Source organism: Jaculus jaculus, chromosome 14, assembly GCF_020740685.1.
Source record: "Jaculus jaculus isolate mJacJac1 chromosome 14, mJacJac1.mat.Y.cur, whole genome shotgun sequence".
NCBI lineage: Eukaryota > Metazoa > Chordata > Mammalia > Rodentia > Dipodidae > Jaculus > Jaculus jaculus.
In genome coordinates this window covers 43,354,767-43,379,826 of record NC_059115.1, presented here as the reverse complement: position 1 = coordinate 43,379,826, position 25,060 = coordinate 43,354,767, and positions in this window count along the sequence as shown.

Here is a 25,060-nt window from a genome sequence, read left to right as displayed (position 1 = left end):
TTTTTCAGTGTACTCTCAATTTGTAGGTTTAATATTTCTCTTCTAAGTGGGAGACCACCAAATACTCATGATTGGGAAGTTTTATTTGTTCAAAAGCAAAATTGCTACAGAAGTGACCTTTTCCCATTTTTATAACATCTCAGCTTTTGTTATAACTTGCAAATGACATAGTGAATAACAAAGCTGGCTTGATGCTGAATTCCTGCCATTTCCTACACACTTGCACCGGCTGGTGCTTTAGTGGGAGGCCTTTTATAATGAAGCCCACTTGATCTAACTTAAAGACAATTGGTAGTAATCGGGCTTAGAAAATGCTTTATGTGCCATATAAATAAAAGATTGGAATGCACTAGAAATCTAGAAATGAACTGAAGTTCATTTCTTTAAATTTGGAAAGGACATTCATTTTGTCCTTCATATTTGCTCTTTTCCTCAATCTACCTCATTTTTCTTCCAGGTGATATACTGGGAGTGTCTATTTCCTGTGACTTATGCTAGAAAATTCTATAACAACTTTCATTTTCCTGTTACAGATACAGGTCTACCTGCTCACCTGCAGAGCAAGTGAATTGACTGTATTTCTTCTTTCAGACCCCAGGGAGGAATGTTCCTGAGCTCATCTGGAGTCACCTTCCTACTCTAAGTTAACATACTACTTCTGATGTACATGGTAGGGATGTGTTATGAAGGCATGGTTGGTTTAGCTGTACCAATGTAATGTAAAAGGAGACAGGCTGTGGACCAAAGTGGGAAGAGTATGATATATATACCCTATAGCTGGTGGATATTTTGCTATTTTTAATCTTTGGACTGAAATTTGAGTCAATTTATACTTCTACTAGTTCAAATGTGTATTAGATTTTTGTTGTTTTAACAAAATATGTGACAAAAGCACATTAAGGAAGAAAGAACTTACTTTGGGTCATACTTCGAGGCACAGTCCACAATGGTAGGGAAGTCATGATGGATGGCAGGAGCATGAGGAAGCTGGTCACATGACATGTGTAGTCAGAAATCTAAGGGATGAATGCTGCTCCCCAGCTCACTTTCTTTTTTTAAAATTTAATTTAATTTATTTGAGAAAGAGAAAGAGAGGCAGGGGGGGAGAGAGAGACAGAGAGAATGGGTGTTTCAGCCGCCTCTAGCCACTGCAAATGAACTCCAGACACATAAGCCATCTTGTACATCTGGCTTACATGAAGGCTAGGGAATCAAACCTAAGTCCTTAGGCTTTGTAGTCAAGTGCCTTAACCACTAAGACATCTCCCTAGCCCCTCACTTCCTTTATATTCAGTCTGGAACTCCAACCTGTTGTTTTCTCCTCAGTTAAACTTCGCTGAGAATGGGCTTATCGACATGCCCAGAGGTTTGTATCCTAAGCGATTCCAGATCCAATCATGGTGACAATGATTAGTTACAATTTCCATTTGAGAGTGTGTAATTACTACTATGTACCAGGCTATGTGGCACACTTTACCTCCTTAATGAATAAGGTCCAGCAGCAAGATAGTGAATTAGAAGTCACATCTGTGAGATGACGAGATTGGACAATATAAACAGAAGCAGCCATAGTTGGAAAGGTTAGAGAAACAGTTACAGAAAAAAAGCCAACAGGTTCCCAAGCCACATCAAACTGCTGAAGGCTGAGCTAGGTTTCACCAAGTGAAGTGAAAGTGAGCTCACGACACAACAGTGTAGCCAAGCAATGAAGACGAAGATAGTTCTCCTAGAAGCCCAAGCAGAAGGCTGAACTCTGCCCTAAGAGTAGAGTGGAGTAGGGCAGCTGTACACACTACACCAAAAAAGGAGCACGGACTGAATGCTGAGACTCCAAGTACCCATCAAATCTCCCTCATCACCATTGACCCCAGTACCAAGGGATGGATGGTACTACAGGACCATGGGAAGAGTCCAACAGGACTTGTAATTTGGTACAGGATCCATGTGGAAGCAACTGACCCTGAGTGGAAAGGGTTTGAGGAGATGGCAGGGGAAGTCTGGAAGACTGGGTGTCTGAAGATGACAGGCTTTCAATCCCTCACACCCCCTCCATAGGCTGGACAAACTATATGGAGGGAGATCTAAGGCAGAGATGGCAAGAAGTTTGTGGTAGAATTTGCTGCAGTATCCCAGACAGAGTAAAAACAAAACAAACAAAAAACAGATTAACTCAGGTCAGTGGGCCCCACACAATCCCTCAGAGCCTCAAGAATAGAAAACCCTGAACAGAACTGAGGATCCACAAAGCACCATATATATCATTTGTAAACAGGATAAACACACAGAAGTGCCATAAAGTGGTATTTATCCAGAGGAATCCTATCTAGAAGGACACATTGCCTTAACTTGTTTGAATTAATGAGACTATCAGTTCTCTCCACTCCTATCCAGAGTCTGAGTTGCAAAAAAAGAATAAAAGAAAAAAAATAGAACAAACTATGCCTGCCCAACTAGAAGGAGACATTGACTTAGGGCATGATACCTTCTAGCTTGTTTTATGACTTATTTTTGTTTCATTATTTATTCTTTAGTTTTTTTTTTATTTATTGTTTCTGTTGCACCTATTTTTGTTTATTTTTAGTTTTTGGCTTTTCTATGTTTGTACTTTAATTAGTCAGTTGTTATGCAAGAACTTGCATCTCACTGGAAAAGGGGTTTATGCTCTTTTTTCTGTGTATACAATATTTTTTCTATTGCTATTCATGCCTCTAACCCATATTTTCTCTTTATCATGCTTAGCTTCCTTCTTCTTTCTCTCTTTCCCACTCCCTCTTCAATACTGAAAAAACTGATACCATTAACCCTAAAACTACTATAATAAAGTACAATTTCCCTAACTAATATCCTAATGCCACTGTTTGTGAACTTTATTATAAAGGACAAAAGAGAAATATCCAAATGTCTTCTTGTGCAGTTAATACTAGGGCCATTATATTTCTTACTTTTTATTATACTCTGTAATATTTTTATTATAATTTGTACTTTATTTATTTTTATTATAATTTGTATTTGTCAAAACATTATATTTGTTATTTCCATTGATTTCCTTTCTGACGTAAGTCCAGGTAAAGAAACTTCACCAGGAGGACTCACAAAAAATAAGACAAAAACAAGTGATAGAAAATGCTGGCAAAGGTGTGGGAAAGAGGAACCCTTATTCACTATGAAAGTGTGAAGCTACTATGTTGCTATATAAATTATTAATATGGAAGTTTCTCAAAAGACTAAACTCAGAATTCCTATATGACCTAGCTATGCCACTACTGGGCAAAGATACCCAAAGAGTTCCATGTTCTACTTATACAACCATTTTAAAGCTACTCTATTCACAATAGAAAGGAAAAGGAATCAGGTTAGATGCCCATAAACTGACTAATGGATAATAAAAATGCATAAAGAAAATAAAATTTTCAGGAAAATTGATGATTCTGAAAATTATTATATTTAGTGAGGTACCCAAGGGCCATAAAGGCAAATTCCACATGTTCTTTCTTTTATGCTAAGCCTTGCCTTTAATGTGTGTATGTGTGGGTGAGTGTGAGTATATGTGTGTAGACATGGGGTGAGTGCTGGTATAAGTCGTAAGAATACAGAAAAAGTTCTATAAGAGTGGGTGCTGAGAGTATCAGAACACATAGAAAGGGCACAGCTTGAGGACAGAAGACACAAAGAGGGGGAGAAATGCCATGATGAAGGCTGTTATTTTCTTTGGCAAATAGGAGATTTTATGCCTATGAAAAAGTCTTCTAAATGTCTACATTTATCCTTTTTAATTTCTGCTGCTTTCATCCTTGGCTAGAAAATCTGCTTTTTACAGATGGCAGTGAATACCAAGGAGACACAAGCACCGTATGTATGACAAGAAAAATAAAAAGACAAATTCCTTACATGAGATGAGTCGTCTTTATCATATCTGCCAGAATCCAGTAAACATTACAGAGGAATAGCAGACTAAATATGAGTGCCGCTCTCACTCCTAGCCTGAGAATTTCCTCCAGGGAGATGATGGCAGACACTAAGGAAACTCAAACTCATCAAAGCAGGTAATCAGAGCTATGGAGATCACTACACTAAAGTAGACATAGCATTCCTTCCAGAGCATGGGGAACAAGGGCAGCAAGCATGTGGTGAAGGGTCAAACTCTGAGGTGTTATCTTCCTCAAGGAGACTGACTAGTACATTCAGGGCCCCACAGTGTTTATGGATAACCCAAGTGAGGAAGGCTTTCAGTGGAATGGGGGTAGTGGAGATGGGGGATAAGAGTATAACCTGTCAGGAATGGACAGACGGCTTAATGGTTAAGGTGCTTGCTAGTAAAGCTTAAGGACCCAGGTTTGATTCCCCAGTACCCATGTAAACCAGATGCACAAGATGGCACATGCGTCTGGAGTTTACTTGCAATGAATAGAGGCCCTGGCATGACCATTCTCTTTCTATCTACATCTCTCTCTCTCTCTCTAATAAATAAATACAATAAGATATACTTAAAAATAACATATCCTATCCTATTGTATTCATTTGAGAGAGAGAGAGAGAGAGAGAGAGAGAGAGCGAGAGAGAGAGAGAAAGAGGTAGATATATTTAAAAAAGAATATGGGGCTGGAGAGAGGGCTTGGTAGTTAGGGTGTTTGTCTATGAAGCCAAAGGACCCAAGTTCAATTCCCCAAGACCCATGTTAGCCAGATGCACAAGGTGGCACATGCATCTGTTGTTTGTTCACAGTAGCTGAAGCCCCTAGCACACCCATTCTGTCTCTCTCTCAAATAAAATACATGAATAAAAATTATTCAACAAATATAAAAAAGAATATAACCTGTAAGATTATGTTCAGCTTGCAATATGCTCACATATTAAAGTTCTCAATAAACAATATATCAATTAAAAATAAATAAAAAAAAAAGAGCGTCCCATTCTAGCACTTAAGTAGCCATGGACATTTCTTTGAAGACAATCATCTGCTGGGAGTTTGGTTGTTTAACAGTCCCTCAATGCCACCCTATTCCCATGTTACCATCAGACCAACCTTCCCATGGACATATTACCAAGAAAGTAGCTCACTTAGGACACTGAGGTTGTCCCGCTCTGTGTATCTTCTAAAGGACTGGTTCAGCCCAGGGACTCTCCATCAACATAGGTGACTTTATACAGGGTTGTGATCTAAGCTCCTCCCAGCCTAATCTCTCTCCCTTTTCATCTGTCACAGATGCCAGACACCCCCACAGTCTGATGTTCTGCCTCTAATTCCACCAGCTTTATCCCAAAGGTGTTTTCCTCAATAATCTTGTTGGCTATTTAACCTTGCCATGTCATCTGCTTTTTAAAAGATGAAAATTGATGCAATTCCATTTTATTGCTTGGAAATGCATTAATAGAGAAAATAAATAACTTTCAATTTCCTTAGGTCACTGACAGATTGCTAATAAAAAAGAAATGCCAGAGTCCAACATAAAATGTGTTTCCTTCTAAGCCTGTATTCTTTCTGCTTCATCACAAATGCCTTTTACTATAAGCACTAAGTTTCATAAGAGAGTAACAGTTTAGTGCAAGAGACATTTAGAATAAAGTGTAGTACATTAAAATATTTTGTAACTGCAATTATTCTGATTTTTGCCATTGTTGATGCATTTTAAAAAGTTTGGAATACAGCTCAGTGTTGCAGGTCTAAAAACATGTGCAGTGGATTATAAAAATGATATAACTTTCTTAGCCATCTGTATTCACATTTTTATATTTGTGGTATGTGTGCATGTATGTGTGTGCATTTGTATGTGTGTGGGAGTGTTAGGGACACTTGTGCATTGGCTAAAGTTGGATGTCGGGTGCTTTCCTTGATCACTCTGTACTTTATTTATTGAGACAGGGTCTCACCTGAGCCCAGAATTTGCAGATTCAGGAGTCTAGGGAACCAGTTTGGCCCAGGGATGTCCTGTCTCTTCCTCACTGTTGTTTGCTGAGGTTACAGCCAGGGGCCACACCTCCTAAGTCTTTATGTGGGTGCTGCATATCGTCTGCATGCTTGTGTAGCAAGCATTTTTTTTTTTTTTCCCACTCAACCATCTCAGGCCTTTGCCTCTACACCTTTGTAGTACAAAATTGCATACTTTTTCACTAAAAAGAAGAATGTGTTCTTAAACCTGCTCAGTCAACATTTTCTGTGAATTGCTTTGGTCAATTGATATGTGTGACATAAACAGTCTTAAAAAGTTGTAGCACCATGAGGTTCACCTTCTTATGGCTGTGAAAACCTTCCTGGCATGTTGTGGGCAAGTTCTTGCCAGCCTTTGGAGATGGAAGAGAATATAGAATAAAACATAGCTATTTGTATTACTTGGTATTAAGGGCCTATATGTCATGAACTCCTAAACCAGTCAAATCCTTGATTCACTGATAGATGACTATATGTATGCGTGAGAATTATCAAGACAAGCCAAGAATTGCCTACCTGAGTTGAGCCCAAATGACTAATGGTATAGTTTGGATCTAAATAAATAAATGACATAAATAAATAAATTCATGACGGTTGGTGGAATGGCTTAGCAGTTAAGGCATTTGCCTGCAAAGGATCTAGGTTTCATTCCCCAGGACCCATATTAGCCAGATGCACAAGGGGGCACATGCATCTGGAGTTCGTTTGCAGTGGCTGGAGGCCCTGGTGCACCCATTCTCTCTGTCTCTTTCTTTTTCTGTTAAATTAATAAACAAATGAACAGCACATGTTAAGCCCTGTATTAGTCAGGGTTTTCTACAGGAACAGAACTGACAGAATGAATCATATGAAAAGGAAATTGATTAAACTACTTACAGAAGTCCAATAGCAGTTGCAGGACCAAGAGTCAAGGAACCAGTCCACATGGTTAGATGCCTGAGCAGTCCCAGTCCTAAACTGGAGGCCTGTAGGTTTCCTAAGGAGCTGTTGGTCTTTAATCCACTCTGGTCTTCAATTTACGCTGGTGTGGAGTCCACGCTGGAAGGGCAGCAAGCAGCTCTGGCAGCCAAATGGAAGGAAGGGGGCTCTTTTCACCCAGCACTTCCTTATATAAAGTCCCTCTCTGAGAGGGGCCCATCCACTCTGGGGGAAGGGCTCATCCTAGGGGAAGAATTTCCTCCTTCAGTTAATCCTTCCTAGAAGCAACCTCAGAGACTCATCCAAAAGGGATGTCTGTGAATTACTCAACAGATCAAGTTGACATCAATTTAACCATCACAAGCCCCTAAGTTTTGGAATTGATTCTTATGCAGCAAAAGTGAACTACTACCCACCTGCAGTTGCAAAAGTGTGAGATTTCACTCTGATTTTATTAATGATTGACTGTCACTCTCCTCTCCTTTCTCTTGTGTTGCTGATAATGGTTCTTAGAAGGTAGCTGGAGCTCTATGATTTACCTATGGGCTAATGTAATTTAATATGTTGCAATTATAATTATGCTATTATTATTATTGCTCATGACTAAGCAACAGATAAATGATGAGAAATGAGTCATCTGAGAGCTCTCCTAGAGGGACTTTTGGGAAAGTTACAATGTACAATGTAGTGCTTAAATCTTTGGCAGTAATCTTGAGGTCATGAGGTGAAAACTGATTGAATTAGAATCATTGACATCATTAATATTAATAATTGACATTGTCCTCAGGATTTACTAATCCTCTACCTTATTGTTATGTGCAATAATGAATTTCTTACTTTTCTAACTATATGAGACATAGGTTAAATTCTCTGTACTGTAGCTACTGGCATTCTTTTCTGACACAGCTATTATAGTTAAGCTGCTTCAAAATTCAGTATAGACTTATGAAGTAAAGACATGAATATTCATGTGAGGAGATGAAGCCCGAGTGTTAACACACTTCACCTGTCACATCTTCTGTCTCCTCTTCTTTTTGCTAATGCCATACAGAAGCTTTGGGAAATGATAGGGAAAAGTAGCATCACTTTGTTTTCATACTAGGATTATGTTTTTAGTTTTTCCAAGAATCACAGCATACTTCTATTTTAGAAACACAAGTTGATTCCTTCAAAAGAAATTGCTCCATGATGATATTCATCCAAACTTGTAAATAAATGGATACTATATATCTGTATATCTGTATCTATATCTATATCATCTATCTATCTATCTATCTATCTATCTATCTATCTATCTATCTATCTATCTAATCTATTTAAATCTCTAAGCTAAAGCTCTGTATAGCAAGATGAAATGCTATTTAATATGTTTCTGTGAAATACACCCTATAGAAACATGCTTTTGGACCCTTGATCCACAGCTTGTTGTGCCATTTGGAAGGTTGTGGAGCCTTTATGAAGTGGAGTCTTGCTAAAGGAAGCAGGTCCACTAAGCCTGGGCCTTGAGGTATGATAGTCAGGCCCCACTTCCTATCTTCACTCTGCTTTCTGATTGTGGATACAATGCAACCAGTCAGCCATCTCACAGTCTTGCTACCTCAATACCATGAAGAACTGACATCCCTCAAACTGTAAACCAGAATGAAGTTTTCCTTAAGTTGATTCTGGTTGGGTATTTTATCATAGTAACAAAATTAAAAAAGCTGTTAACTATTAACTGTGTTGGGTGTCTCCAGTAAAATCCTTAGTATATGATATGTGCTTGTGAGTTTCTCCTAGCATGTCAGGGTTACCTATCACACTATGACCATGCAAGCATACATGTTGATTTATTTTTAATTTCACCCCATAAAATATCTAACTATAAAACAGAAAGCAGCTGACATATGATTTGTTTGTAGGCAACACTAATATTTGTTGAGTGCCCTGCCAACTTACTCATACAGAGCCTTGAAGGATCCATAATTTCCAAAATGGCATCCTTCCATCCGGGCATGTTGCAGACACTGCTAAAATGTGAATTTGAAGCATGACTGTCTGAAATCAGTATTCATAGAATCTTTTCTCTGTCAGACATGGACTTGGAGACATTTAGACACCATAGATTTTCTCTCTGGGGATGAGTAAACCAATTATGATGTCCTCAGGTAATGTCTTCTGGCAGTGATCCAGTAAGTAGGAGAGAGTGCTGACTCACAGGGAGACCCCTCCTTAGTCTAGGGGAAAGTAATGATTCTCCAAGGTAGTATCTGAATCATTACCACTGCTGGCAATGTTGAGCTATAAAAGATTTTGATGAGAATAAATGAGAGGTCCATTCCTCACACCTACCAGTACCACAGTGTTATTGAATAAGCTGAGAGATATAGATGTCACTTTGGATATCTTCCTTTAATTTGGAAAATAAAATTAAACCCAGGTGGTGGTAATTCAATGAAAAAAAAAAATTGCTAGTACTGCACTAGCCCTTGAGAAAATGAGAAAATTCTGAGGAACAGCCCTTATGGCCCAAAGCATAGAAAGAGTTGGCCCTGCTAGCTGTAATGATTTCAACAGTTAATATCTTTTACCATCTGCTTCCACACTGTTTTCCCATCCAGGACTCACCGTGACACATAATTTTGTTTTATGTGGCATTCCTTAAGCAAAGATAAACACACACAAACACACAGACATGCACACATACACATATGTGACAAATTTTTATCTTCTAAGCTTCCATGTAACTTAATATCTTCCTGCTGTTTTCTTAATTTGGTAAAACCTTCCCTCCTTTTCTCTTGTTCATTAAAATAAACAAACAAAAAAGTAAATAAATATAAAATGACAAAAATCTTTCTATCTTCATAATAAATATGGCTGCAACTACAAAGTCTCAATTTTATCTATGATTCTTTTTATTCCCTAGAATTTAGTATGATAATTCTGAAAATAATTAATTTAAAAATCTGGGCAAAATAGTGACTAAATAATACTATTTTAGATTTCTTTTATGTTTGTATTATATTTGCTGTAATGCACTGAGCATGTAACTATGTCCTAAATAGTGTGGTAGTTTGCAAAACTGGATGTTGACATTTCCTCTCATTCTTTAATGTTAGATACTGCTCTATTAAATGATGAGCTCAACTTCTTCCTTTTCTACCTGGTTTCATGACTTTCTCTGGTGGGCATTCCAATGTGGGTGTAGTGTATTGAGACTTCAGAATATTCCTTATAGGGCCTTGAGACTTTAGTTTGGAGAGTCCAGCTGTCATGTGAAAGGTTTAATAAATTATTATAGACAAAGAAAGCTGAAGGAGTGAAAGAAAGAAGGGTGGAGAGAAAAAGGAGAAGAGAAAGAGAAAAAACGGGAGAAGAGAGAGAAGCAACAGAAGAGAAATAGAAGAGAAAAAGAGTTGAGAAGAAGGGAAAGAAGGGCATGGGAAGGAAGAGAAGGAAAGAGGGAGAGAAGAGAAAAATCATTCCAATATTAATAAGTGGAACCCTTGGAAATTGATAAGGTTGTACTGGAATTTTAGAGGGGAGCTGCATGATTGAATTCCTGGAGACTTATTCAAAGAGAAAGAAAGAGACCAGACAGAGTCACACAGGTTTCCTTACAATTTGCCTTTTGATGGTTATGTGCCATCTCAGGACCTTTCTACCATAGGGGCTATCATCAAAATGGAGCTGATGCCAATACCATGCCCCTGAACTCCCAAACTGTGATCAAACTAGATTTATTTTCTTTTCTTTGTGGGGAAAAAAAGAGGTTTATTTTGCCTTATAGATTCCAGGGGGAAATCCATGGTGGCAGAGAAAAATAATGACATAAGCAGAGGGTAGACATCACCCCCTGGCCAATGTAAGGCATACCATAGCAACAGGAGAGTGTGCCAAACACTGGCATATGGAAACTGGCTATAACACCCATAAGCCTGCTCCCAACAATGCACCACTTCCAGGAGGCTTTAATTTCCAATTGCCATCAGCTGGGGAACCTAATATCCAGAACACCTAAGTTTATGGGGAACACCTAAATAAAACCACCACATTCTGCTCCTGGCCCCTATAAATTGATATCCATACATGATGTAAAATATAATGCATTCAGTCTAACTTAAAAGTCCCCATAGTTTTTTTATCAATTCCAATGATGTTCAAACATCCCCATAATCCAAGGTCTTTTAACTGAGCCACAATATCAAAAAAATTAAAAAAATCCCCCCACCCAAACCCTTAATGGCACAGAATAAACACTTATATTGGAAATATGGCATTGGGCATAGCAAAGATATATCCAACCAATACAAGAATTAAAACAACCAGGATAAACATCAAACTCTGTACCTTCAAGTTCAACAAGTCTAGTCTGTAACAAGTCTCCCACTGCGATAATCCTAACCAGCAACAAGTCTCTGATATTCCAATTCCACCCCTCCAGCTATGCTACACAGAGTCCTGGAAAACTTCATCGGGCAGGCAGCTTTCCTTAGCAGCTATCTCATGGTCTGAGCATCTCCACTGGGTCTCCACTACAATTCACCATTCAGCCTCATTGCTCCATCAGGTATTCAGCAAACCTGCTTCACACTGCCATGACCATTTCTGAAACACAAGACCATGTTGCAAACTCAATGACCCTCTCTTTCCTGCATTTCTTATATTCCATACAATACCAGGTAGGGTGCCAATTTGTTAGCCCAGGGAAGAATAAAGCAGACTTTGAAGAACAGGACATTCCTTGAGCATTCAGTCCCCTTCAAAAGAGACTACAATTTTCCTGTTGCCCCAGAGCAGTTCAGCTGGCCCAATCTCAAATTTTGAAATCTCTCAATTGCAGCTGAATGGGCAGCAGTTCACCCAAAGATTTGTGTGTGTGTCTGTGTGCTATATCCCTCTGCTCACACCAGTTCATTTCTATGCAAAGCAACCCTGCACAACTTCTCAGGACATGGGCATAACAGCAAGCTTCCCACAAAACTTCTAGCTCAGTCCAAGCAAAGCTCTTTCTCACCAACATAAGCCAAAACTCACAGTCCACAGTTTTTACTGCATTCAGGTCTTTCAACTCTCACCTGAATAGTCCATCAAACTGTACTTATAGCACTACAAGTCATATCTTAGGCCAAGGTTTCGAGTCCTTCCGCATTCCTCTTGAAAATCAGCTCCAAAAGGCCACAGCCACACAGTCAGGTGTCTAGCAGCAATCACACTTCTTGGTACAACTTTACTGTTGCAGTCACAATGCTGACAGAAATCACCCAACCAAGAGCAGCTTGAGGGAAAAAAGAGGTTTATTTCGGTTTATAGGCTCGAGGGGGAAGCTCTATGATGGCAGGGAAAATTGACAATATGAGCACAGGGTGGACATCACCCCCTGGCCATCCTAAGGTAGATCACAGCAACAGGAGATTGTGCCCTAGAATTCTCTTCTTTATGAAATCCTTGCTTCAAGTAATTCATCATAGTCAAAATATGCTAAGAAGAGGTAAATGTTGACTGCCTATGGCCATTTATTGAGTGTTGCAGTCAGATTCGCAATGCTGACAGAAATCACCCCACCAAGAACAGCCTGTGGAGGAAAATGGTTTATTTTGGCTTACAGACTCGAAGGGAAGCTCCATGATGGCAGGGAAAACGCAGGCAAAAGCAAAGGGTGAACATCACCCCCTCACCAATATCTGTTGGACAATAGCAATAGGAGAGTGTGTCAAACAGGGACAAGGGGACACTTGTTATAACACCCATGAGCCTGCCCCTAACAATACACTGCCTCTAGGAATCATTAGTTCCCAAATCTCCATCAGCTGGGAACACCTTAGTTTATGGATGAATCAAATCACCACATTGAGGTTTACAAAGATACAACTTCTACAGGGTTCCTTATTGTAATTCTCTGTTCTTGTCACTAAAGCAAAACTACCACACATTTTTAGAGCACAGATTTTTTTATGCTATCTAGGACAAGAAAAATCTTTTGCTTCAAGTTACAAAAATCAGAGAGAAAATTCACATAAAATAAAAGACTTTTTTTTTTTAATCTGCAGTTTTGTTACTTGCTGAGCCTATTTTCAATGTGCAGGCACTGTGAACTTCTTTCTACAAGTTTAAAGATCTGAATTAATACTTATATGTAAGTAAAACACACTGCTCATTGTACTTTTGTCCATTAGTATGTCTGATGGCGGCTTATTATTAGGGCAAACATTGCCAAAACCCATCTTCAAGCCTAATCATCTACAATGCACTATAATTAGTGCAGTCAAGTTTATATACATGAAGCAAGTGAAAAGGCCATTATGCTGAGACACACTCCAGTATTAGTGACTTGAGATTTAGTGTGTATACCATCTGTCCATTTAAAGTTGTTTTACAACTTTGTGAAAAGTTTACCATCAGATTGTTGTGTTCCACTTGTCATTACTCTCATTGTAACAGTGATGTTCTGCTGAATTTAAACATTCATTGATACAAGTAGAATGAAAAAATTAAAAAAAAAATTGACTAAAAAAACTTCAGCCCAGAGTAAAGATCATCTAGTCAATCTGCCATCTTTCTCAGGGAGATCTGATGGACTTCCCATTTCCCATCACGTTTACCTTTAGATCAGTGCCCCAGGATGAAAGACCTTCTCTTGGCTAAATATATAAGTTGTCTGGGTCTGTAAGGGAAAAATCCACATCATTACACTTTAATACAACTCAAAAATGTGAGGGGTATTTGGCCTTTTCTTACATCTCCCCTCTTAGGAAATCCTTCCATATACTTTTGAGATGGTCATACCTGGGGAATTAAGATTTCTGAGAAGAGTGCGTTTTTCCGCAGTTCTTGACCCCAGACACATGACTTCAAGACTAGACTGATTAGACCAGCTGCCCATCCAGGGAGCTCCCATTAAAAACAAGCAAATACCAAAACAACAACAACAAAAATACTGAGTTTCAAAGTGGACTTCTCAAAGCTCCTTTTGCTTCTGTGGGCAAGAGAAATAAATGTTCTTCCTTCTTTCCTTTAAGTTCCCCTTATCTTAAAACTCTGTGCTGTAATAAAGTCTTTGAACCTTATCCTTGGGACTGTGGATTTCATTTGTCCAAATCATAAGACAAGAATCTGGAGACATACCAAAATTACTGGTGTGCTGACATAGAGTGAATATTGGCAAGGAATCCAAATTCTTCTATCAAAACTGAACAAAAAATAAGTACTCATTTTAATTTTTTCTATGAGACATTTGTTACAGCCATGCAGTACCACTAAGTACACACCATACTCATGAGTGTGTCTGTAGGGTATTGCAGCTCAGCACTTCTTGAGTGCAACTAGTAATATTCCTTCTTTTAGGTTTCAGGTCATAGCTATAAAATGTAAGGTGGATCTCAGTTATATTTGTACCCACTTTCCTCAAATTCAGATCCTATTCTTCTGTTTTTCCTAGAGTCAGAGTCTTGCTATGAAGTCCAGGCTATCCTCAAAATCATTACTTTCTTCCTTCGACAATCCTTGTGTTAAGATTATAGGCATGGGCCACCATGCTATGCTATTTTTTTTACAACTTCCTCTGCCTTGGTACCCCATAGGGAAAGAAAGTGCAAATTACAGCCATAATTCTTGGAGGGAGAAGACATTATTTCACCCAACTTTCTGCGCCCACCTATTTATGTGTGTACAGGGGGAAGGATGACCTCCCTGGGATATTATCCTCCCCTTTCCTATTATTTATATACTGAGAGAGAGAGAGAGAATGAATGAAAGGATGGGCATACTGGGACCTCTAACCACTACAAATGAACTCCAGATGCATGCTCCACATTTTGCATCTGGCTTTATGTGAGTAATAGGAAATCAAACCCAGTTTTTAAGGTTTTATAGGCAAGTCCTTTAACTGCTAAGCTATCTCTCCAACCCCATTAGAGATTTTCTTTTTATCCAAGACAATGTTTTGCTCCTTTTTTTTTTTTTTTTTTAATAACTTGGAAGGAAATGTGCAACTGCAAGATTCTAACTGTGACCTTGGAAGTAAGTGTGAGCATAGTGTCAGATGGTATATACAGCCCAAATTCTCATGGTAAATGAACATCTTGAGAGCTGATGAAAAGAAGTATTATAGAAAGAAAAGAAGGAACAATGGTTTTATTTACATAATAAGAATTCTGAAGAGTTCAAGAGGAATTTAGATGCTTGCTTGTGTCAAGGCAATAAAAAAGAGAGCATTTCCTATCCATGCTTATCCATGACTGCTTTTCTACACATCCCCTGTAGAAAGCTATATGCAGACTATCTTTTTAAACCTTTTATTTTTTCTTGAGTCCTTGAGTAAATTTTTGTTCCAATAAATCAAAATTACCACATTGTCACTTTTTATTTATTTATTATTTTTTTTTAGGGAAAAGGGGCTAAGAAAGGAATATTTAAAAAAAAAAAACAAGAAATTAACAAGAGAAGTTACTCAGGAAAGAGGTGAAAGTAATTGAAAAACAATGAAGGTAGAAGAGACTTTACATAGGGGCTGGAATCAGCAAAAAGAGTCACAACAAAGTGCAGATATTCTCGAATGGAGAAAGGTCAACACTAGGGGTCAAGACAAGTTAGAATGAACTGAGAGTGTTTGAAAGAAGTATTTAAGAATGGTAAGTTTTCATTACCTTCTCTGACAGATGTTTTTCATTTTCCTTTTGAAAATAATGGAAAATGTTCATTTTTTCTTTGCAATATGCTTGGTATTAACCTTTTCTAATTAAAATTTGAACTTTTGCTTTATTTATAAGTGATACTTAAAATGTTATTGCTATAGTATACAGTATTTTGCCCTTTTAATAATTTGCAAGTAACACAATTCCTCAATAATATTTTTATGGAAAGGTCAGTGATGCTACAAAACACATTTAGCTGACAATGCTATGGAGTTTTTGCCTCTGAATCATTTTCAGTAGCTTATAAGACCATTTATTTGCTGTTCAGAACTTTTGTGCACTGTAAACCCTTATTCCTCCTCTTCTTTCTTTCTTGTTACCTGTGATTATAAGGAATTTACTAAGATTTCCTTATTCTGATCTCAACTTTTAATTTTGATTTCTTTCTTTTTAAAAAATATTTTATTTATTTATTTTAGAGAGAGAGAAAGAGACAGACAGACAGGAAGAATATGGACGCATCAGGGCTTTCTACTACTGCAAACAAATTCCAGATGCATGGACCACTTTGTATATTTGGCACTGGGTACTGGTGAATTGAACCTGGATCCTAAGGCTTTGCAGGCAAGTGTCTTAACTGATAAGCCATCTCTAAAGCCCTGTGATTTCTTTTTAATGATTGTAATTTCTGACATAAGTTCATTTCATAACAAGTAATTTATTTATTTATTTATTTGTTTCTGCAAAGAGGGAGAGAGAGAAAAAAATGGGTATGAAAGGGGCCCTAGCCACTGCAAATAAACTCCAGATACATGTGTCACTTTATGCATCTGTATTTACCTGAAAACTGGGGCATCAAATTTTGTTCTTTAGGGTTTGCAAATAAGTGCTTTAACTGCTGAGCCACCTCTCCAGCCCAGACATTCTTTTTTATTTCCCTTTTATTTATTTCATTTTTGTTTCTGGAGGTACTGAAGATGGAAGCCAGGGCTCTACACATAGCAGGAAAACCTCTACTACCGAGCTACTACTACAAGCCCTTGGAATTTTTTAAAAAAACATATTTATTAATTTGTAATAAGATGGTTGTATTCTTAGGACCTCTCACACCTGCTGTTGAGGGTCTTCTTCAGTGTGGGTGTGGTTGTTTGTATTCATTATGGAGACCAACAGTTCTCAGTAAGTCTCTGGTGTGTGTGTGGTGGTGGGGGGGATATAGTATCTGAGGTTATTTTAAGCTACCCTGTGGTTCTTACAATCTTTCTGTCTCCTCTTCTGCAATGTTCCCTGAGACTTGGTGGGCAAGATAGGGATCTAATTTAGTGTTGCTTTATCTGTACCCTCTGAGTTGATCTCTGTGTTGATGAGGTTTGAGTGACTGCAGTGTCTATCGTCATCTCCATGGAACTGGCTTTCAGGCTCGCCAAGGAAATATTATTCATGTTACCACTTCCTCTGTAATGACTTCTGGCCCCAGGCAGAGGAGGTGGATGTGATTCATTTCATGGCAGAGGGATCTCTATTCTTGATGTATTGATGTATTCTTGTTTGCTTAAGATAGAACAGATTCTCCAGCCTAAGGTGAGAGCAGTTTGAATTGAAATGAATAAGCTTAGTTATTAGGCAGAATTATTGATGTGTATGGCCACTCTTCTTATTGAAATGGGGGTTCTCTCTGAAGAGAACCTGTCCTAGGGAATCTGGCTTGGTTCCTAGAGCCATTCAGATATGAGTGCTCTCTATCTGAGTGGTTCTCATGTTCGATCTGTGAGCAGTTGGTTATCTGCATTAGCTGGGTGCCACTACTGTACAAGTGTCAACTGCTTGCTTGGATGCCTGATTTTGTATCTGGCAGCATCTCCCTCTCATTCATTGGCAACCATTATTCTCAACCACTTTTAGAGAATTTTGCAACACTGTGAGGGATATTTGGGAGGGAACGGGATTCCTTGTCAGATCTAGCATGGTCACTTGCTGTCCTGTGGCTGCAGACTGCGGTGTCAACAATAGGAACTTACCATTTTATTATTATTATTATTATGTACAAAGTGTACACATAGCAATGTTGGTATCACTGTTAGCCTCCTCCCTGTCCTCCCCCCTCCAAAGGGCCCTTTCTTGCTGGGAAATGTGGGTTGTGCATTGTGGGGGTAGCAATCAATTATGGGTAATAGGCAGTGTCTCTGTGCATAATGACCCATCTTGTGGCTTTAACGTTTCCTCCCCATCTTCCATGAATTTCCCTGAGCCATGTTGGGTTCATTTTAGGTCTACTTCAGTGATGAGGTCCTGGGTGTCTCTGTGTCTAGATATCTGGTTTGGTAGGAGTTGAGTGTTCTTTGTGTCTGTCTCCTTCACCCTTGTGCTGGTGCCAGGTTCTTGTTAATGTCCCCAATTAGTCTATGATTTCATCTGGGACCCTGTTGAAGTGTGATGGGCTGGTTCTCTCCTCAGGTTCTGCATCATCTGAAAAAATAGGAGCAAATTCTCCAAAGGAGAATGAAGTCATCACCAGATAAATGGGATAACCATTTTTATTTTAGAGATAATTTAATAGGTGTAGACCTTCTTGTAGCCCACAATTGGTGGAAGCTTGATATTAGAAAGCAGGCTCATTTTTTGGATATGGTTCTGACTTGTTTCCCAGCTCCATCTATAGGGTCCATTTCACTAAGCAGATCCATTAGCCAAATCAACAGCAGTTGGTTACCCACCATGGCTGTGTGCCACTAATGCACTTGTGTGAGCATCACATCAGTTTGTTTGCTGCTGAGTAGCTTATACCCTGAGTTTCTTGGACAGATGATGGTATTTTTCCACCAGTCACTCAAGTAGCACCTTCTGGCACTGGACAAGCTAACTGTCTGGGGACTTACTCTCTTCCAGATTCCAGCCAGATCACTCCATGTTCTGTACCAACAGCATATGGTGTCTTTGACAGTAGGGTCTTACCATTAACCTTTGGTGGGTTGTGAAGTACTCTGGCAGAAATCTGTCTTCCTTTGGGAAACCTTGTAGGTTTCTCTGATTACTAGCTCATTGTGGATGTTAATTGAATGCTGATACCGCGAGTGACAGGCCAGCACCAAGGAGAAAGAACAAAGAAAAAGACAGGTACTATAGAAGAGAAAGAGAGAAGAAGGAGAGAGAGAGAGAGAAACAGGAGAAGATTAAGGTTAGTCTTTATTATACCCTCTCCAGGGTCCTTTGATTCAGGTGTTCCCTCTAAGGACCTGATGAAGGTTCAACCTTTTAGTCTGTCTTTCAGGATATAGGATTTTATGGTACCATTTACATTTGGGTCCAGGTTTGTGTTCCATCCCCCCACCCCCACATAGAATCCACTCCCACCCCAACTACCCTATTTTTTCAGTCCTTGAGATGCTTGTTAAGTATGTCAGTATCTTGGGAAGATTCAGGTTAGGAACCACAGATAAGACCATGCAATGATTATCTTTCTGTGATCAGATGGGTTCACTGAGAATGGTCTGTTCAAATTTTGATCATTTTTCTTCAAATTTCACTATGTCATTTTTTCTTACTGCTGTGTAAAATCCCATCTTGAAGATATGCCACATCATGGCTATCCATTCATAGAATGATGGACATCTGGGTTGATTCCAACTGTTAGCTATTATAAATTCAGCAGCCATAAGTGTGGTTGAGCAAATCTCTATGAACTGAAGCATGGGGATTTTAGGGTAAATACCAAGTAAGAGAATAACTGGGTCTGTTTTTACCTCTATAGTCATCCTTTCCAGGAATCTCCATATTGCTTTCCATAGTGGTTGTACCAGGTTACATTCCCACCAAAAGTTAATGAGAGTTACTATTTCTCCACATCCTCACCAGAATTTTTTTTTTTTTAATGTTTGCTATCCTTACTGGGACAAGGTGGAATATCATATTTGTTTTAATTTGCATTTCCCTGATGATTAGGGATGTTGAACATTTTCTCAAGTGTGTATTTGCCATTTGTATTTCTTTCTCTGAACTCCTTGTACAGTTCTCTGTCCCATCTTTGTGTGTGGGTTGTTTGACTAATTATTGTTTTGGTTTTTGAGTTCTTTGTAGACTCTAGAAATTAGGCCTCTGTCAGTTGTATAGCCAGCAAGAATTTTCTCCAATTTAGTGGGCGATCTATTGGGTCTGTTTATTGTAAGTTTGTTTGTGAAAGAACTTTTAAGCTTCATGAGATCCCAGTGGTTGAGTGATTGTTTAATTTCCTGAGCTACTGGGGTTTCATTCAGAAAGTCTTTGCCCACTCCTATATGGTGAAAATTTCCTCCTATTTTTTTTTTCTTCCATTAGAGCAGAGTTTCCAATCTTATATTGAGGTCTTTGATCTACTTGGACTTGATTTTTGCGCATGGAGAGTTGTGTGGATTGAGTCTCATTTTCTTGCATATGTTTATCCAGTTTGTCCATTACCATTTGTTCCAGATGCTATCTTTTTTCCAGCCTACATTGTGAGGGCCTTTGTCAAATACCAATATCATGCAGCAGTAATTACTTGACCCAAAGTCTGGGTTCTTTATTCTGTTCCATTGATCTATAATACTGTTTTTATGCCAACACCATGTAGATTTTATTACTATGGCTTTGTAATATAGCTTCAGATCAGGTATGGTGATACCTCCAGAGGTGTTTCTTTTGCTGAGGATATGCTTGGATATCCAAGGCCTTCTGCCATTCCATATGAATTTTGAGATCATTTTCTCTATCTCTGTGAAGAAAAATGTTGGGATTTTTTCTGGGATTGCATTACATCTGTGTATTGCCTTTGGTAAGGTTTTCATTTCCACAATGTTATTTCTGCCTCTCCAGGAGCATATATATCTTATGTAGTATGTTGTGGTAGCTCGATATGTATATAATGTGGAATATCAGAATAGAGTAGTATGCCTAAATAAACCCTTTTCTCCCATAATCTACTTCTGGTTGGATGTTTGTCACAGCAACAAAGGTAATTTTAACAGATAGTAAAGTGAAAGTACAAGGTTTGAGCATTATCAAGAGATACAGAGGCAGTGAGTACCTTGAGCTGTGTGGCCCAAGATCACTGGCTTATAGTTTGGGTTTCATTTTATTTGGTCTCAGAGAAGGAGGAGCTTCTTCACTTAGGGAAGGAGATAGAGTGTGCTTCTATATTTTGATTGACGGCCCTGGATTATATAAATTTTTTCTCTACTGTATATATGCTCTCCCATGACGCATCTGATTTTAATTGCATTTATGCCCAATCATGTCTAGGCATAAGATGGAAAATAGGGAATCTTACTTGAAAATTTACTCGGAGGACACAGTTTGCCTTATTGTGTATGCACCCTGAACCACATTCCCACAGGCTGACTGCAGGTAAAGTTGAGAGTTGATCTACTGTTACCCATGTTCCTAGAGCTGCATGATGGAACTCGGACCTTTCTAGCTCCAGATATACCAGTGTGGTCGAAGCTGGGGCTTTTCCTTCCAGTAGTTGAAGTTCCAAGGTTGCAAGTTTGGGAGGTTTCCTAGTTCCTATGGAGAAAGCATAAATGGCATCCAGGCTTGCAGGGTTCTAAAGCTACTTCTTTGGAGACTGTCCTCTGCTTATGAGACACACATCTACCCAAGGCTCCTGGCAGCCTAGGGGATCAGCTGCTAGCCCCTCAGGCAATTGATATTTCTGCTTGGGTTAGTGTGATAGGGATGCCCCATCATGAGTGCTTTCTTTGTAGCTGAACATTCACACTAACCAGCCAGCTCTCTAGACTGGATTTAAAGCCTACGAGGAACATGGAATTCTCTAGCACTTAGTTAGGACTATTGTTTTGTTACTAGGAAGGGGATTGAGCTTATAAATTGTTTTATTCTTTTCTGGAGGTTGCTTGTTTGACTTTTTGTTCGGTTTAGAGTTCCTGTCAATTCCTTACTGCTTTATATAGTTATCTCTCAATGACTCTCTTCAAAGCAGTTTTTCTTTTATGGCTCTGGTTCTTCTCCATATCTGATTCCTGCACAGGATATCTCTCCTTTTAACCATGTTGCCAGAGAAAAATCTCTGGAATTTTATCCTGATTATGGATCTTGGTTCAAGAAGATACTTTAAGGTAATTTGAAATATTCAGTTCATCCATAGAAACTGGCAACTGGCTGTCCTGTGACCTTACTCTAGATTGTGCTAGCTGGTATATAAGCACTGTGGATGCTACATACTATTTTCCTCACTGGTCCTCCATGTAGCCCAAAGCAGAAATGCCTGTAGAGCTTTTCTGCATGGAAGAACACTTATTTCCTTATTTCTTCCTTCCTTTCCTTTTCTTTTTCTTTCTCTCTGTTTCCTTCTTTCTAATTTTGTTTGTTTGTTTATTTTTTCAAGGTAGGGTTTCACTCTAGTCCAGACTGGCCTGGAATTCACTACGTAGTCTCAGAGTGACCTTGAACTCATAGTGATCCTCCTACCTCTGCCTCCCAAGTGTTGGGATTCAAGGAGTATAACACCACATCTGGCTTCTTTTTTTCTTCCTGCCTTCCTTCCTTCCTTCTTTCCTTCCTTCCTTCCTTCCTTCCTTCCTTCCTTCCTTCCTTCCTTCTTGTTTTTTTTTTCCTTTCTTTTTCTTCTTTCTTTCTTTTGAAGCAGCATCTATCCATATAGGCCAAGCTGCAGGACCAAGCACTGCAGACTTCACAATGATCATTGAATGCTTATGTCCAAAGATTTAGTTTTATGGAAAGAACACTTCAGAATATTGTACATTTAAAGGTCTTTCTGCCTTTTCATGATGCTGGGCAAGGAGAGAATAGAAAGCCAATTTTTCAAATCACCCTGGTTTTTCATGGCAAGTCTAGTCAGCATAACATAAGCTTGTTTTATTTGTAGCTCTCAGCTCTAGCATTGCTCTGACCACTAGGTGGTAACCTGGAATACCCAGGCTTGTCTCAAAAAGTGGTATCTATCTTTCTGGATGGGTCTGAGTAGCCTTCATTTATATCCAAATTTGCTGTTTTTATACACTCTCTGTACACCCATATTCAACAATGCTATTATTACTGTTACTGCAACTGCAGTAATAACTTACATAGTCCTTTCTTTGGACAAAGTAATATTTTAAGTGATTATGTCATTTAAGCCTCTCCAGAAACATCTGAGGTAAATTCTATTATGATCATTTTCTTCTTGTGGCTATAGGGGTTAAGTGCCTTGCCTGTAGTTCCATAGCAGGCAAGTGTCATTTAAACAGGTAGTCTGGTTCCATTCCTTTCCTTGATACCTGTAGTTACTGCCCACAGCATCCTTCCTCCCAAGAGCACACTTGTAAAAAGTAGTTCTTCACACTCCTCTGCACCAAGGCAGCTAAAGTACTCTGGACCTGCACTCCCCTGCTGAATCCATGTGTATGATTTAGTCCACATATTCATAGTGTTAGAAAATCCTCCAAATCATATGGATTTATAGTCTTATTTAGAAATGTTCACATTAATTGATGTCTGTTACAGTTATCAAAGCATGAAGCAGAACTGGGAAAACCTTCACAGAGGGAATTATAATAAATCCATCCTCTTTCTTTTCTCCTGTTTTAGCCAGAGGCCAGCATGATGTAGAATTATTCCTAATGTCAAAGCTTCTTTCTAAAGTATTGCAGTTTTACGATCATTCTCTTCTATTATGGGGAATGGCTTTTCTTTTTCTTGCATTCTGGTTTTTAAAAAAAAAATATTTGTTTGTATTTATTTGCTTGTTTGCATGTGTGTGGAGGTCACAAGACAATTCCTGGTACCTGTGCTCTTCTCCCTCCTTTGAGACAGTGGTCCCTTGCCCCTGCAAACAAATGCTAGTTTAGATGCCCACTTCACTTCTCCTAGCTCCACTTCTCATTGTCATGGGTATTTTAGGACCACAGATGCATGCACCACTTTATGTTTAGTTTTAAATGAGTTGTAGGGAGGATCAAATTCAGGGCATCAAGAAAACGCCATTAACCACCAGTCAATGTCCCCAACCCTCTTTCCCTAATTTTCCTCCTCTTTATTTTGTCTGCCCCCAAACAATTTGTTGATAGTCCTACTAGGTAGTTGGGGAATAGAACTTTTCATTTTAAATATTGGTGAAAATGAGAAAATTCTATGTTAAATTCCAATTGATTAATCTGAACTACCACAGCCGACACCATATCACTTGAATACCCAGACATTAATAGCTTGAGGTATATGCTGTCTCTATAATCTAATTAGTGCAATCAGTGCAGAAAAAGTTCAGGGGAAAAAAAAAAAAACTGGCTCTCAAAGTCTTCCTGGAATGGAAAGTATTCTATAAAAAAGAATACAAGGATGAAATGTAGTCAAGGTTTGTGTTCCATGTACTTAGGGAAAATATTAATGGCTGACCATTGTGACACAAATCCTCTTGGATTTTTGTTTTCCTTTTGTGATGACACTGGACTTGATTTTAGATTTTTTCTTACTATCAAGTGACTTTGGAATCATGAACTCCAGAATGAACATGAGAACCTTAGTCTATTGTAATAACCAGATGTTATACATTGTAATAAGAATAGAACCCTTAAGAAAAATCATTTCAATAAAACAATAAACTTGTTTCTCCTCCCACTTTCTTCTAAAGCTCTTCTGGTATCATCCTGTAATTTCCATTGGTAGGACTAAATGAGTTCAAATTCATGGCATTGTCAAAATTGTGCCAGGCTCCCAAATATTATTGTATGTGAATTGTATTTGGGTTTGAGAAGTACAATTTCTGACCTGTGGGTTTGTGGATAGTGTATTGTCTATTGATACCTTAAGACACTAACACAGTACTTGGACTTCTGTGTTTTTATTTCTGAACTTAGAGTTCATGTGCAGTTTTGATTGTCATCTAACAAAATATCCAGATACCATAGTAACAGTTTGTACTTGAAAAATCTTAAGTAGAAATTTGCTTTGGAGGAGTCAGTGCGAAAAGCATAGTCAGGACTCAAAACTCAAATCTCCCAACAAAGATAAAAAAAGTGATTATCAATTCCTACAAGATGAGAAAGTAAGCTGCATTGTTTCAGGTGAAAAACCAGAGATACCTTCTTAGTGATTGAGCTGGGGAAAAAAAAATCTGAAAATTGAGCCATTTACTTAAATTCAGTCTGGATGTTTCCATAGAGTCCACCAAATTAATGAGGTCCTATATGGTTATAGAAATCGCTGTGGAGCCATTTCTTTCTAATTCAATGAGAGGCACCCAGCATACGTACATGATAAATCAGGACTGGACAGGGCTTTGCACTCTGTTTAAAAGGAGGCTGGAAATGAGTTACAGTGCAGATCAAGACTCTCTGCACTACATGGGAGTCATCTAGTTACCATAGTTTCTGTGCTAGATGGCTGCCTGACTAATTATAGATATCTTTCACAGTATGACTTATGGAATCTAAAACTCGCAATCATCTAAGTTTTATTTCATTAAATTCTCATTGCCTTCTCTTCAGATCTACAAGTCCTTACATTGAAGATAGACAGATAAGTGTTTGGGCATGTAGACTTTACTGCTTCCTAGAATCTTTTGCCAAATGCTAACTCTACACACTTTGAAAAGAAAAAAAAAATCTGTGACAAATTCAGTTAATGAAATGAT